Genomic DNA, 14365 nt, shown 5'->3' on the forward strand with positions numbered 1-14365 from the left:
CAGCCACTTCTCACTGCCACCATCACAATCTCAGTCAAATTTCGCCATCATCTCTCACCTAGACTTTTTTTTTTTAACTTTTGATTTTGTCTCACCACTTGTGGGGATCTTAGTTCCCTGACCAGGAGTTGAACCTGTGCCCTCAGCAGTGAAAGTGTGGAGTCCTAACTATTGAACCACCAGGGAATTCTCTCTTACCCAGACTCTTGTGATGTCCCCTTTCTTCCTCCTCACTCCCATATAGCCCATATCCAACATAAAACTCAGTGATCATTTAAAACATAATCCAGATCTTGTCTGCCTTACAGGCCTTTCCCGACCACCCTGTTACACAATAGCACATTCCTTCCCAGCCCACTCTTGCTCTCCTTGTTATTCTGCCTTATTTTTCTCCACTGCCCTCATCACCACTAACATATTCTTATTTGTTTTTGTCTATCTCTTCCTACTAGAATGCTAGCTCCATGAAGATTGGGGTGTGGACATTGCTCCAATCCCAGATTGTAAAACAGTGTAATTGAGTTGTAGGCACACAATATTTGTTATGTGGATAAGTGAATATAAGAGATGACTAAAATCCAGTCCAAGGCCAGCAAATGGACAGATACGGGATGCAGTACTGCCCTGGAAGTGTGGTTGAGTTTAAAGAAGGGTCTTTGTTGGGGAGGATGGATGGGAATGACAGGGTGAATGGAATTTGGGGCAGGTCATGGTGCCCTGGATAGACTGGAGGCAGAGATCCATTGGGAGGCCATGGAACAAGAGCTAATGGATGCCCCCTCCTCATCCTCTTCTCGTAGAGAGTTGTGACACTGTGAAGTTTCTCCAGGAGCCCACACAGAGATCTTATATCTCTTTGAATATCCAGAACTGAACACATGCACACCTGTAACCAAGCACTTCCAGGGATATACACAAGACAAATGAGTATGTATGCTCATCAAAAGGTATGTGCAAGAATGATCTTAGCATTATTTACAATAACTGAAAACTGGGAACTACCCGATTGCTCATCAGTATTTGATGATGAATAAATACATTGTGGTACAGCTATATAATGAAATGTTAAATAGCAATATGGATGAATCTCAACATACTCCAGTATTTTTGCCTGGAAAATCCCAAGGACAGAGGAGCCTGGTGGGCCACAATCCATGGGGTTGTAGAGAGTCAGACATAACCGAGCACACAGCACAACATACTGCTGAATCAAAGAAACCAGACTCAAAAGGATTCTGTGTGATGCCATTTATTTAAAATTTTAAAACTAATATATAGGGAAAGAAATCAGGAAAGGGATTGCTATTAGGATCTGTAATGACTGGAAGGGGACAGATGGTGATACTTCTGGTGTTCTAATAATGTTATATTCCAAGATTTAGGTACTGACTACCTAGGTGCCCCTTACTTTGAGAAAATTTATTGAGTGTGATTTGTGCAATATTTTTAAGGGTACTAAACTTCAAAGATTCTTCTTTGTTTTTTCTTTTTTTTTTTTGTTTAAACTTCAAAGATTCTTAAAACTTGGGTAGGGGACTCTTTTGCTGTTTGCATTATGCAAAGCTCTGTAAAATACCAATGTATTACTGTAGTAGTCAGAAAAAATGGTACAGATGTCAGAAGTAATTGGAGTATGAGTTACTTTGAACTCTTCATGGGGCTCCCTTTCCTGCTTCTAAGCTTCAAGCCTCTAGTCCTCACACAGGGCTGGGCTTTTCTGAGCACAGCTAATGTTTCCTGTGGGCTCTGGGCTTCCTGCCTTTCAGCTGCTTTCTCCTCCTGCCCCTGCCGCTGCTGAAATCTCTCCTCAGCATCCTCAGAGGAGGTCCCCTGGGCATCTACCTGGCTGATACAGTGACTCTGGGAGCCTCTGAACCATCAGCCACTTTTCAAGATTGGTCAGCAGAAGAGATTGGGCCCTTGTGAGTACTGAGAAGCATCTACCTCTTGTCTATGAACTTCCCTTTCAGCAGCCTTGGAGAGATTTTATTTTATGATGTTCATAATCATTGTTATCAGGTTAATAAAGATTTAACAGTCATTGAGTGCTCACTGAACCGGGTCCGCTGGGTTAGGAGAGAAGTGCTCTGACTCTCCTGTGTTGTAGTTGCTTAAGTTAAGGGGTAAAGTCAGACTGTTAACCTAATCCTTTAACAACTAACTACGTTCCCAAATGAGTTCTTGGGGCCATATTTATCTTCTCTTCCTCCCAAATCCAAAAACAATAGAGTGAAGAAATCCCATCAAAGGAATCTGAGAGAGCAGCTCCTCGGAGTTTCTTCTCTTGCCCCAAGGTGCCTTATTAGGGTGCCAGGGGAGGAGCAGGAGTGCAGCCTGACACACACTTGAGCCCGCGTCTAGGCTCCACTGTTTCATGCATGATACCTGACCTCTCTGAACCTTCCTTCCTACCTATAAACTAGACATACTAAAAATACCCACCTGGAAGAGTTGCAGAAATTATATGTGTGAGTGAAGTGCCTTACTCAGGACCAGCCAAATGTTAGATGCTCAGTAAATGTTGATTATCATCAGCAACCTGTCCAAAAAGCTAATTAGTGGCACATCCAGGATTGAAACCCAGGCTTCTGATTCTCAGTCCACAGTTCTTTTCCTTAGAGACAAGCAATACTTTTCAATTGTCTTACATTTTGCCATCAGTTTTGGTTTTTAACAAATATTTGTGGATTTAAGAAGCCATGGAACAGCAACTCAATCCAAACATATCACTTCAACTTGGCTGGCCTGAAATTTTTCCCTTTGTCAGCAGTGCCTGAAATTCAAGCTTCCTGTTTGAGAATGCTGATACTCCTGGGAACAGCCGTGTGTTAAGAGGCTAGCGTTCTTAGTTGACATAATTCATTCTAGCTTCATTCATTCAGTGAATATTTGTAGAGGCCTCTCTGTCAACTTCCAATGAAATCCATGCTCTGAAGAAGAGGGAGGGCATTTTGATGGAGTTGTGGGAGGCAGGGGAGGGAGAAGAAGTTGTCTTGCAGCAAGTACATTCATTTACTCATTCAAAAAAATCGACCGGGCACTTATAATGTGCCAAGTACTATCCTTGTTTCTGGAGAACAGTGAACAAGAATGACACATGGATCAACAATATATGTGTAAATAAAGAAATAGAATAATTTCAGAAATACACAAGTGTGATCTGCTAGAGAGTCAGTGGGGGTAGAATTAATTTATATACGTGGCTCAAAAAAGGTCTCTCTGAGGAGATAACATCTGAACTGGGAAAAACAAGATCAGGCACGCAAAGAATAAGCTTAGTATGTGTGTGTGACAAAAAAAGAACCCCTGAGCTGCAGCATAGGCATTGAAGATTTAAAAAGGAGGTAAGGACCAGATCATGTGGGGCCTTGTAGGCTGTGGTGAACAATCTGGAAGCCAGTGGAGTGTTTTGAGCAGAGGAGTGATATGATTTGATGTAGGTTTAACACATATGACTTTGATATAGAGAAGGTGTCTTAGGGGACAAAAGTTAGGAGACCTTTGGAGTCATCCAGGCAAGACATGATGGTGGCCAGGATTACAGTGGGAGCAGAGGAGGTGATGTTCAGATACAGGATACATATTGGAGGAACCACCTATAAGATAGGCTGATGGATCAAAGGTGGGCACTATGGGAGAGAGAAGAATCAAGGTTGATTTCTTGGATTTTAGCCTGAGAAACTGGCTGCATAATGGTTCTGTTCATCAGGATGGGAAGGAACACGGAAGGCATGTTCACAAGGGCCACAGAAATCAAGAATTCTTTCATGGACATATTAAGCCCAAATGAGGTAAAGAAAGGCACTACAAGTGAGAGTGATGGGTGGGAAAAAGATGCAAGGAGGAGAAAAATGGAACCAAAAAGGTAAATAAGAAGGACTTGAAGATAGAAAAAGGAAAAAAAGAAAAGACACTTGACATATGGTATTTCACAACTCTTCTGTTAGAGGATCTTATTTAATCCTTATAGTGCCTGGGGGAGATGGGTAGTATTATTATCTCCAGTTTAATGGAAGAAGGCCCTGAACTCAGAGGAATGAATGCAATTTGGTGTATGCTGCCTAGTCCGGCAGGGCCCAGGCTCCTCACTGACCTCAAGCTTCTATCTTGACCCCTGTTCTCCAAAGAGAGAAGAAGGCTCTGTGTTTTCCTTCTTGCTGTGGTGAGGTGCCCAAGCTGAGACAGGCCTCTGGGAACAGGACATCAGGCAGTGTCATTCCTGGAAAAAAGGAAAAGGCTAAACTTGTCTGAGAGCAGGAGAGGGAAGTTAGAATTGCCCCTTCCATGGTTGGTTTCTGGAGTGTCAGGCCACCACCATGTTAATGTAATTTGGAGATTGTTGTGGTTTGGATTTTCTTTTTGAATTTTTTAAATTGCATATTTTTTCTTGATTGCCCCCTTGACTGATGGAGAAGAAAACGGGACTTCTTAGCTCACTGCCACCCACACAGCTGTAAAGGAAGCCAGCCCTCTTGCTCTTCAGAGAACATCTCCCCTCCCTTCTTTCTTCCCTCCCAGCATCTTGGCCATTACTAAACAACAGGGCATCTAAGGAAAAGGGCTCCTTTCAGAGCTGGAGTGCTGTAGTTAGTGGCTCATAGTCTGTGTGGGAGGCTTCCCCAAAGATGTATGATGTGGGTGCAGCAACCAGACAGATGGGAGGAATTAAGTCACCCTTTTCCCCAACCCTCATTTCCTTGTAACCTAGAAGTCATTGGGTTGGTTTCCCTATGATGAGAGACTGGTTTTATTTTTGTTGTCCTCCAGATTTCGATAGCAGGCATGCTTCACTGAGAGTGTGAAAAAAGGAAGAAGCTACCAGCTTGTTCTTCCTTATGCCATTAGTGTCTGGGTTAAGCCTGGTTATGTATACCACACTCTCACCCAAGACTGTCTAGGAAGGCTTGATTTCTTTCTATTTCTTCTGTGGTACTGAGTGGATCAGTGGCCCTGGGAAGCCCTGTGCTTGGTAAGGAGGGCCTGATCAGGTCCATTTGCATGTAAGTGTGCTCTCCTGCCCAGTGGATGCAACTCTAGACCCCAAGATTCAAGGTGAGAGAAGCCTGATCCAAGTTCCGCCCTGCAGGTACAAACATCCTTTCCTAGTTTGGACACCTGGAGAAAGTCCACCGGTCCCAGTTGTGTTTGTCACCCCTCCTCTGCACTTTCACAGCAACTGGGCCTGGACGATGCAAGGAAAATTGGTCCTCTTCTCATAGCAGCTTTGGTTTTCCTCTACCATGGCTTCCATTGCACTGTGTATGGTCATTGCTCATCTGTTTTTCCCACTGTGAGCTCATGGAGCTCATGGAGAGTGTTCTTTTCCAGCTCTCTCTGCCTGTACCTGACACAGTTTCTAGCTCATCAGAGGCTCTCACTAAATGCTTGATGCATACATGAATGGACAATTGAATAAATGAATGAATGCATGAATAAAGAAATGAGTGAAAATAGGGGAGAGGTTAAGAGTTCAGGCTCTGCATTAGACAAAGCTGGGTCCATGGGATTTTCCAGGCAAGAACACTGGAGTGGGTTGCCATTTCCTCCTTCAGGGGATCTTCCCAACCCAAGGATTGAAACCCCAGCTTCTGTGGCTCCTGCATTGCAGGTGGATTCTTTACCACTGAGCCATCCGGGAAGTCCTCAAATCCTGACCAGGCCAATTTCTGGTTGTAGAATAATCTTAGACAAGTTATTTGACCTCTCAAAGCTTTACTTTTTAAAAATTCTTTTCTGTTATGGTTTATCATAGGGTATTGAATATAGTTCTCTGTGCTAACCAGTAGGACCTTGTTTATCTGTTCTATATAAAAGCTTAGCTTTGTTAACCCCAATCTCCACTCCATCCCTCCCCCAACCCGCTCTCCCTAGGGAACCACCAGTCTGTTCTCTATGTCTGTGATTCTGTTTCTGTTTCATAGATAGGTTCATTTGTGTTATTTTAGATTCCAGTTATGAGTGATATCATATGTTATCTTTCTCTTTCTGACTTATTTCACTTGGTATGATAATCTCTAGTTGTATAAAGCTTCACTTTTCCTATTAGGATTTTTGTGAGGATTATGGTGCATGTAAAGCATTTATCATAATACCCAGTGTGAAGGATGTACTCAATCCAGGATAGCTATTGACAAGCTCTGACTTCTAGCCCTCTGCTGGTTTTTACCATTGTGGATCTTGTTGGCAGTCTCCTTGCCAGACTCATGGCTGTGCGGGTACAAGTCAGAGTCAGGCTATGGATGTGCATACAGCACTGGGCTTTTCTGAGAGGGGGAAGCTCTGACAGGTCCCTGCCTGGAGCCGGGCACAATAGGTCAGCGGCTATCCCCATTATCTCAGGCCTTCTCTACGGGCAGGCGTCCTTAGGAAAAGTAGGAACAGGGCTTCTTTTAAGGTGTCTGGATGACAGCCACATCAACTATGTGACCTTTTCCTAGGAAGCCTGGTTTCCATGGTGAGCAAGGCGTATTCTTTCTCAAGCTACGGTCTGTGGTCTGTGACTTGTGGCCCTCTCTGGAATCTGGTGGCAGTGGCCCCAGCAACCGGGTGGGGACATCTGTCCAGAGGCTTCCCCTCCAATATCTCCAGGGTGTGCAAGCGCAGAGATAGCCCCCCAGGCTCTCCAGTGTCCACACCAGCCCTCTAACCTGGAAGGATTTGCCTTGAAGCCCTGACATTAATTCCCCACCCCATGCATGCACACTTACTGGCTCCTGGCCAACTGGCTGCCAGACTAGGCAGAAAGAAGGGGACTCTTTCTGTGATCCCCCATCTTAGGCAGAGGCCCTGACCTCCTCTACCTCATTCTGGCAGCCTGGGCCGGGAGAGGGCTGGCCTCCCTGGCCTTGGCAGAGTATGTGTTTGGGCCCAGGCTCTGCAGCTGCCAGAACAGGAGCTGAATGCCCAGTGCGTCTGCCAAAGCTTGCTAACTTCTTTCTTCTCTCTCAGAGCTATGCAAACGGAGGACGCTGAGGAATGTGGTGGCAGCGAACCTCCCCGCCACCGCCTCCCTCCCGCTGTGGCCTGTGCTCCCCCAACCCCCAGGCTGGAGTCACATCAGAAAAATGCAGTGGAAGAAAGAAATCCCCCAGTGTGTCATGACATTACATTTCCGCCTGGTGCTCAGAAACAAGAAAAGTGGGGTGGGGGGAGGTGGAGGTGGTGTGGTCATAGTTGGATCCCTGTGACTGCCTCACCTCTCTGCTTCCCTGGGGCAGATCACCTGCTCCCTTGGAGCTCTGTTTCCTCATTAAGAAATCAGAGCACATCACCACTGACTCAGATCACAGAGAAACTCTGAGAATTAACTGCTATCATGAAAGAGCACTGATATTCCTAAGAGGCTGCTGACAGAGGCCATATTGCAACTTTTAGTTGATAGTTACTGATCTAGTTTACTGACAGCATATGTTCATTTACCGTCATACAGTGATTCCTATTTTGTTCTAGAAGCTAAGAACACAAGAGTGAACAGGACTCAGGCTCTGCCCTCTTGGAATTTGCACTCTAACAGGAAAGATAGACAATTAAATAAGTCACACCAATCAAGTATCAAGAGACTTGTGATGGGCAGTAGGCAGTGCCAGGTGGGTGAGCCTGCTCCAGGGGTCAAGGAGGCCACCTCTGGAGGAAGTGAAATTCAAGCTGAGTCCTAAAAGATGAGCAGATGTGGCCCAGGGGAAGAGAGGGGTTAAGCTTGTTCTAAGCAGAGGAACAGTTAGTTGGGGGAGGGAGGATGATATGAATGAGGAACTGAATTTGCTGTGACAGGAGGGCAGACAGCTGGGCTGGGGTCAGCAGAGGAGTGAGGAGGTAGAGGGAGGCTGGCTCAGATCATGCAGGGCCTTCAAGACACTGCCAAGGAGTTTATACTGGATCCGCAGGGTGATGGGGAGTAAGTGTGGTACCCCAATGTTCAGAGCAGCACTCTTCACAGTAGCCAAGACATGGAAACAACCTAAATGTCCATCAACAGGTGAATGGACAAAGAAGATATAGAAAACTTATGGTTACCAAAGGGGAATACGGGTGGGGGAGGGATAAATCAGAAGTTTGGGATTAACAGATACATACTACTGTATATGAAATATAAATAGATAAACAACAGGGATCTGTTGTGTAGCTCAGGGAACTATATTCAATATCTTATAACTGGCTATAATGGAAAATATTCTGATAAAGGTTTTGTATAACCACTTTGCTATATACCTGAAACAATGTAAATCAACTATATGTCAATTAAAACTTGATTAATTAAAAAATAATAAGGGTGGGTAGGGGATGCTGTGATTGGATCTGCTTTTGAGTAGATGACTTGGGCTATAGTATGGAGAGCAAGCTAGAAGGGTAGCAATGGTAGAGTAGTGAGACTGTTTAGGGGTGGCTATTGTAGTAACCGGATAGCAGTATCTGATGGTGGGAGCAGTGAGGAAGAGGAGAAGTACATGAATGCAAGAGATGTTTATAAGGCATGTGGAGGAGAGAAAGGGAGAAGAGTCAAAGAAGACTGAGTTTTAGGCTTATGTGCCTGGATGGACTGTGGTGCCATCCACTGAGATGGGCCTTACTGGAGAAGGAGAAGCTGGTTGGGGAATAAAGAGAGCAAGCCCAGTATTGACCACATTTGACATCCCACCCTATCAGTAGGGTGTCTGGTGCTTAGTTGTAGAGCTAAGTTTGGAGCTTAGCTCCAAAGGAGAGGCTCTGGGCTGGAGAGGTATCATCATCCTGGGCAGAGTAAGGAACTATATAATTAAGATAATGCTAGCAGCTCTTAACAGGTAAATGCCCAGCTTAGTGGTCCATCACAGTGGTTTATTTCTCAGATCAAGTCTAAAATAGGTGTTATTAAGGCTTCCCTGGTGGTTCAGTGGTTAAGACACCATACTTCCACTGCAAGGGGCACAGGTTTGATCTGTGGTTGGAGAACTAAGATTCTGAATGCCACGCAGCACAGCCAAAAAAAAGGGAAAAAAAATAGGGTGTTCTTAATAAATGGGAGGCTCTTCTCCAAATATTAGTTCAGGGACCTAAGTCCTTTCATCTTGGATCTCTGCCATCTTTAATACATGACTTGACCTCTGAGGTCACTGTGATGTAGCAAGAACATGAAGGATTGTGCATGGGAGTTTCTATCACTTCTGTCCACATCCCACTGACAAAAGCTCATCATGTGGTCACATCTAGCTATAAGAGAAGTGGGAAAGCATAGTCTAGGTGGGTGTCTATGAGAAAGAGGAAATGGGTTTGGCAACCAGCTAGCCAGTGCCTGGCACAGGAATGCACAGGAGAGGATAAGATCATCTGGCAAGTCTGGGGCTTGTGCCCATTCATTTATCCCTATTTGTTATATGCCTACACAGGCCCAGGGCAGACAGAAGTGAAGGTAAGCCACTTCTTCCCCTCCCCAGGCTCATGTTCTTAGAGACCAACAGGAGAGGGTAGACTCCAGCCCATTTTGATCCCTCTTGTAAGTTCAACAGATCTTCAGGGTGAAATGATCCTGCAGTAGTGAGGCACGTTGATTCTGACACTGGCCACCCTTGCCTCTTCCCTGAGGCTGGCTGCCACTCACCCTTACTTACGTTCCTTCACCTCAACAAGCATTTATTGAGTATCTACTGTATGGGGGTATACAATGTCCAGTTCTGCAAATGCAGCATCGACAAGAGCAGGCTTATTTGTTTATTGTCTACTTCCCTCACTAGAATGTTAGTGTCATGAGTAGGGTCTATGGCTTATCTCGCCTCCCACTGTATCCTCAGGCTCCCAAACAAGACCTGGCACATAGTAGGAATTCTAGAAATGATTGTCGAATACATAGATGGTTGAATAAGGCCCTTTGGGAATTTACATATGTAATGAGTGCTAGGAAAGGAGAAGGACAGGTTTCTATGGGGTGGCCCACAACAGTGACCTATTCTGGTTCAGGAGGTCAAGAGAGCTCTTCCTGGAAAAGAAATTTTTAAGCTTAAAATAAGTGGGTGACCAGCAGATGGAAGAATGTGCAAAAGCCTGGCATCAAAAGGGTGTGTGGAAGAACGAAGGAAGTTCAGTGTGGCTGGACCCTAGAGGGGAGGATGGAGGAAGTGCTGCAAGATGAGACAGTGGGCGGGGAGGGGGGAGACCAGACTGCATTTGGCCTTGCGTGTGTGCTCAGTCGTGTCCAACTCTTTGCAACCCCGTGGACTGTAGTGTGCCAGGCTCCTCTGTCCATGGACATTTCCCATGCAAGAATACTGGAGTGGGTTGCCATTTCCTACTCCAGGGGATCTTCCCGACCCAGGATCAAATCCGCATCTCTTATGTCTCCTGCATTGGCAGGCAGATTCTTAACTACTGAAATCACCTATATGAATCACCCCACATATAGCCTTGAGGAACCTCTTAAGTCTCTGTATTCTGTCCTGAGGATGCATCACTCAGCAGCATCTTTGACATGCAATCATTATATTTCAAGTCCTTGTCCAAAGTGGGCAGTTTTTACTTCTCTAGTGATTTGCACATCACTGTCTCAATAGTGTTTGAACGCGGGTCGGAATGAAAGTTCCTGTCTGCTTGCCCTACTTCCTACACAGAGAGAGCTTCTCTTCTTTTCAGCAAAACAGACACCTAGACGCTTCTTCTTGCTGAAAGGATGTTGAGAATTGAACAATCACCTTGATGTGCTCAGTGCTTTTACATAAGACCTCATTTAATTATCACGACAACCCTGGAAGGTTGGCATGACCACCCCCATTTTATAGATGAGGAAACTGAGTCCCAAAAGGAATGAGAATCTGCAGGAAGGCTTAGGTAAAGTGCATCTCTCTAAACTAGAGATGTTGAAGTAAACGCTAGCCTTTATCAGAAAAATAATAACTCTGAGCTGCTCCGACAGGCTTAGACCAGAATTGCAAAGGAGTCAACAGTCCAATGAGTCAGGTTAGTTTAAGCAGCCAGTCGGAAAGTGTTAATGTCTGAGATGCTTAACATGACATTTTAAAAGAGTTAAACATGGTCCCAGCCCTGAGGAGCTCACTGACACCTGAGAGACAGACGAGGGAACTATAGTTTCAGCATCATGTAAGCAGCTACTCTCCAGAAGGTGTTGATGGAGAGCTGGGAGCCCGCAGGAACTTTGGTCAAGTTTACTGTGTGCTCAGAGCTGAGGGGGCAGGGAAGATGTGCAAAAGCTGGCAGTTCTGATACTGACCCAGTCTCTCTCTTCTTTTGAGATCCTTTCTTTTACCCCGCAAACATTGATGAATTTCTAATTATGTGCCAAACACTAGGGATAAGGCAATGAACAAATACACACAGTACATACTCTCAGTTTAATATAGGAGATAGCCATTTAACAAATAATTACATGGACCCACAAAACTATATAGAATTTTTATAGAATATAATGGCATTTGGCTGTGGGAAGAAGAGCTGAGAATCAGGGGGTCAGGAGCATGAAGCTAATTTTCTTTCCCTGCTATATATAATTTATACAGTTTTCATTTAATATGTGGTTATTGCATGAGTTACCTTTTTTTTTTTTTTAAAAAGTGATTTGGGACTTCCCTGGTGGTCCAGTGGCTAAGACTCCACATACGCAATGCAGAGGATACAGGTTTGATCCCTGGTAGGGGGACTAGATCTTCCATGCTGCAACTAAGACTCCATATTCGGCAGTGAAGAGCCAGTGCAGCAAATAAATAAATATTTTTAAAAAATCATGCAAATAAATATATTAAAAACTGTGATAAATGCCATGGAAAAAAAGTGTAGGATTCTCTGAGAAGATAACAGAGGCATCTACTTTACATTTTGGAGTCAGCACAGACTGAGAGAACAGACTTGCGGTTGCCAAGGGAGAGGGGTGTAGGGCGGTGGGTTGAGAGTTAGAATCTAATGGGATTAGCAGATGCACAAAGCCAATGTGTGAGTAGTTTTTGTTCAGAAACTATAAAAATACCAAGAAGGGATTGATTTGCACTAATGCTCTACTGCCCTGAGGACTGGGAATTCACAGAATCACACAGTCACTGGGGGGTAGAGTCAGGGAAACAAAGTCTGGGCTAGGAGCTGATCTGCCGGGTATGACCTGTGGTCACAGGGCAGTACAACAGAAACTCGGCACCTGCTTAATTCCACTGTTCTCTCTACAGCTTCTTGGGTTTCAACTTCCTTCCCTTTCCAGGAATTCTCATTTTCTCTTTGTAATAAGCACCTGAAGCATTTATATCAGAATGGCTTTAAAGTTCTGAGCTAATTTTTCTTTCTCTCTTCCAGAAAAGCATTTCATGAATATTTCCTTCCTGGTAAGTTCCTGGTAACATGCAGGTTCTCTGGGCTCCAGCACACAGATCCACTGAATCTATCTCCCCAGGAGGAGGGGCCCAGATATCGTGCTTTTGAAGATTTCCTGGGGAACTCCTTGACGGTCCAGTGGTTAGGACTCTGTGCTTTCACTGTCGAGGACCCGGATGTGAGCACTAGTTGGGGAACTAAGATCCCACAAGTCATGAAGCACAGTTGTGCTTATGGTGTACCCAGAGTTCATGTGTAGTCCAAATCTGAAATAACACCAGGTTCATGTTTCTTCTAGGGAGCAGAGGCCTAGAGCTTTTCCTATCTCAACTTCTCTTTGTGCCCTGGGATTGAGGCCCTTTTCCAAGATCTGCATGTTAAAGTCCAGTCAAGGGTAAATGGGTACAAAAAGGAGTCCCATATTCCCAAGACAAATGGAACCTTTTGATTCTAAATTCTGTTTGAGATTCAGCATAGTTTTGCCAGGATCCACTCAAAGGAGGCCATAAGGTGGCATGGAAGGAACTCTGGAAGGAAATCCAAGACTCCTGGGCTCTAGTTTCAGCTTGGATACCAATTTGCTATGTTCTAGACAAACTGCTTCTCTTTTGTGAGCTTCGTTTTCTATATTTCTATTTTATACTGTCCTATATATTTCTGTGTATTTTCTATATTTTCAACTATAAAATGAGAGGGTATGTGACAAATGGATGGACTGATTAGGATCCGTTGCAGTTTGCCCCCTGATTCTATGTGGCTTTCTGTCCTCAGAAGCTGATGTTTCCGGACAAGTATTTCTGCTAGGGACTTCTTATGTATTCTTCTAATCCCTGTGGTTAGAAAGACCAAGACCTATGAGGTCACTCACCCACAGCCAGCTACCCTTTGCCATCTTCCCAAGCCCAAGCTGACCTTAGCATTTGACCTTAGCTGAGGGGACAAAAGGAAGTGGTAACTTCCACATCCCCTCAACAATGCCTGCTACAATTTGTCGTCAATGAAACAAAGAGATAGTCCTTAGTGTCCCTGAGCTAAAAAAGCCAAACGATACTAAAACTTAGATTCAGTGCCCTTGGGTGGGACCCTCCATATCCTATGATCCAAGGACTCCATTGCAAAACAAGACTGTTTCCGTGAAGTCCTTGACCTCCACCATCTCAGGAAGAATAGAGGTTCACTATCATGAAGTTCATGTATTGACTGAAATGGAATTGACCTAGTCATTAAGAGAGAGGATTGAGAAAATTGAAATTTTGGACACTAAGGTGTAGTGGACACATTTTTTTCCCTATTTGTGACATCCATCACCTCTTTCTTTGATAGTTACACTTTATCCTTTGGTAAAGAAGACACTTTTCCCTCATTCTCAGTCCATGTGCTTTTTGGGTGGGGCTGTACCCTTAACCTTCCAGAAATGGCTGTATTACCTGCTCCTGGCTGATCAAGAGCCATGCCATTGGCTATTGTGATTGTTTCAAAGATGGGCATATGATCCAACCTAGGCCTGGAAAATCCAATCCTGGCACTCTTTCTGGAAACATAAAGGAAAGCGGTCTCTCTCTGCTTGGAGGCTAAACTGATAAAATGGAAGCCTGGAGTTGCTTGTGACTACAGATGAGAGTTAATAACAAGGTGGGCAATGTGCGACTTCTTGTTTCAACTAAGTTTTCTGCTTATTAGGTGTTACACTTACTCATGTTCTAATTTCTGAAAGGAAAAATAGTAAGTTTTAAAGCTTCTTACACTTTAGAAACCCTTGTTTAAAAAATTTGGAGCTGCTCTATGTGAGTGCTCTGGGGAAAAGCTTTAGTCACCATGTCCTAGGAACAGCTCTGAGGACAGAAAAACATTCTTCCATGTTGATGCTTTTTTGGAGCCTATTTAAAAATTGCATGTGGAGTTTTGTCCAGATCTCAACCCAACTCCATTGTATTCTTCTTCCTGTTTTAAAGGACAATGAACATTTTCCATTTAGGGTGAGCTGGGTGATAGAGACATGGATTCTCCACTAAGCTTTTGATTTTTCTGATTTTATTGCTTCCCTATTCTTGAGTCTCCTATTCTTGGCTCTCACCTCTGCCAGGCC

The sequence above is a fragment of the Bubalus bubalis genome, chromosome 9, assembly GCF_019923935.1.
Source record: "Bubalus bubalis isolate 160015118507 breed Murrah chromosome 9, NDDB_SH_1, whole genome shotgun sequence".
In the NCBI taxonomy this organism is placed as follows: domain Eukaryota; kingdom Metazoa; phylum Chordata; class Mammalia; order Artiodactyla; family Bovidae; genus Bubalus; species Bubalus bubalis.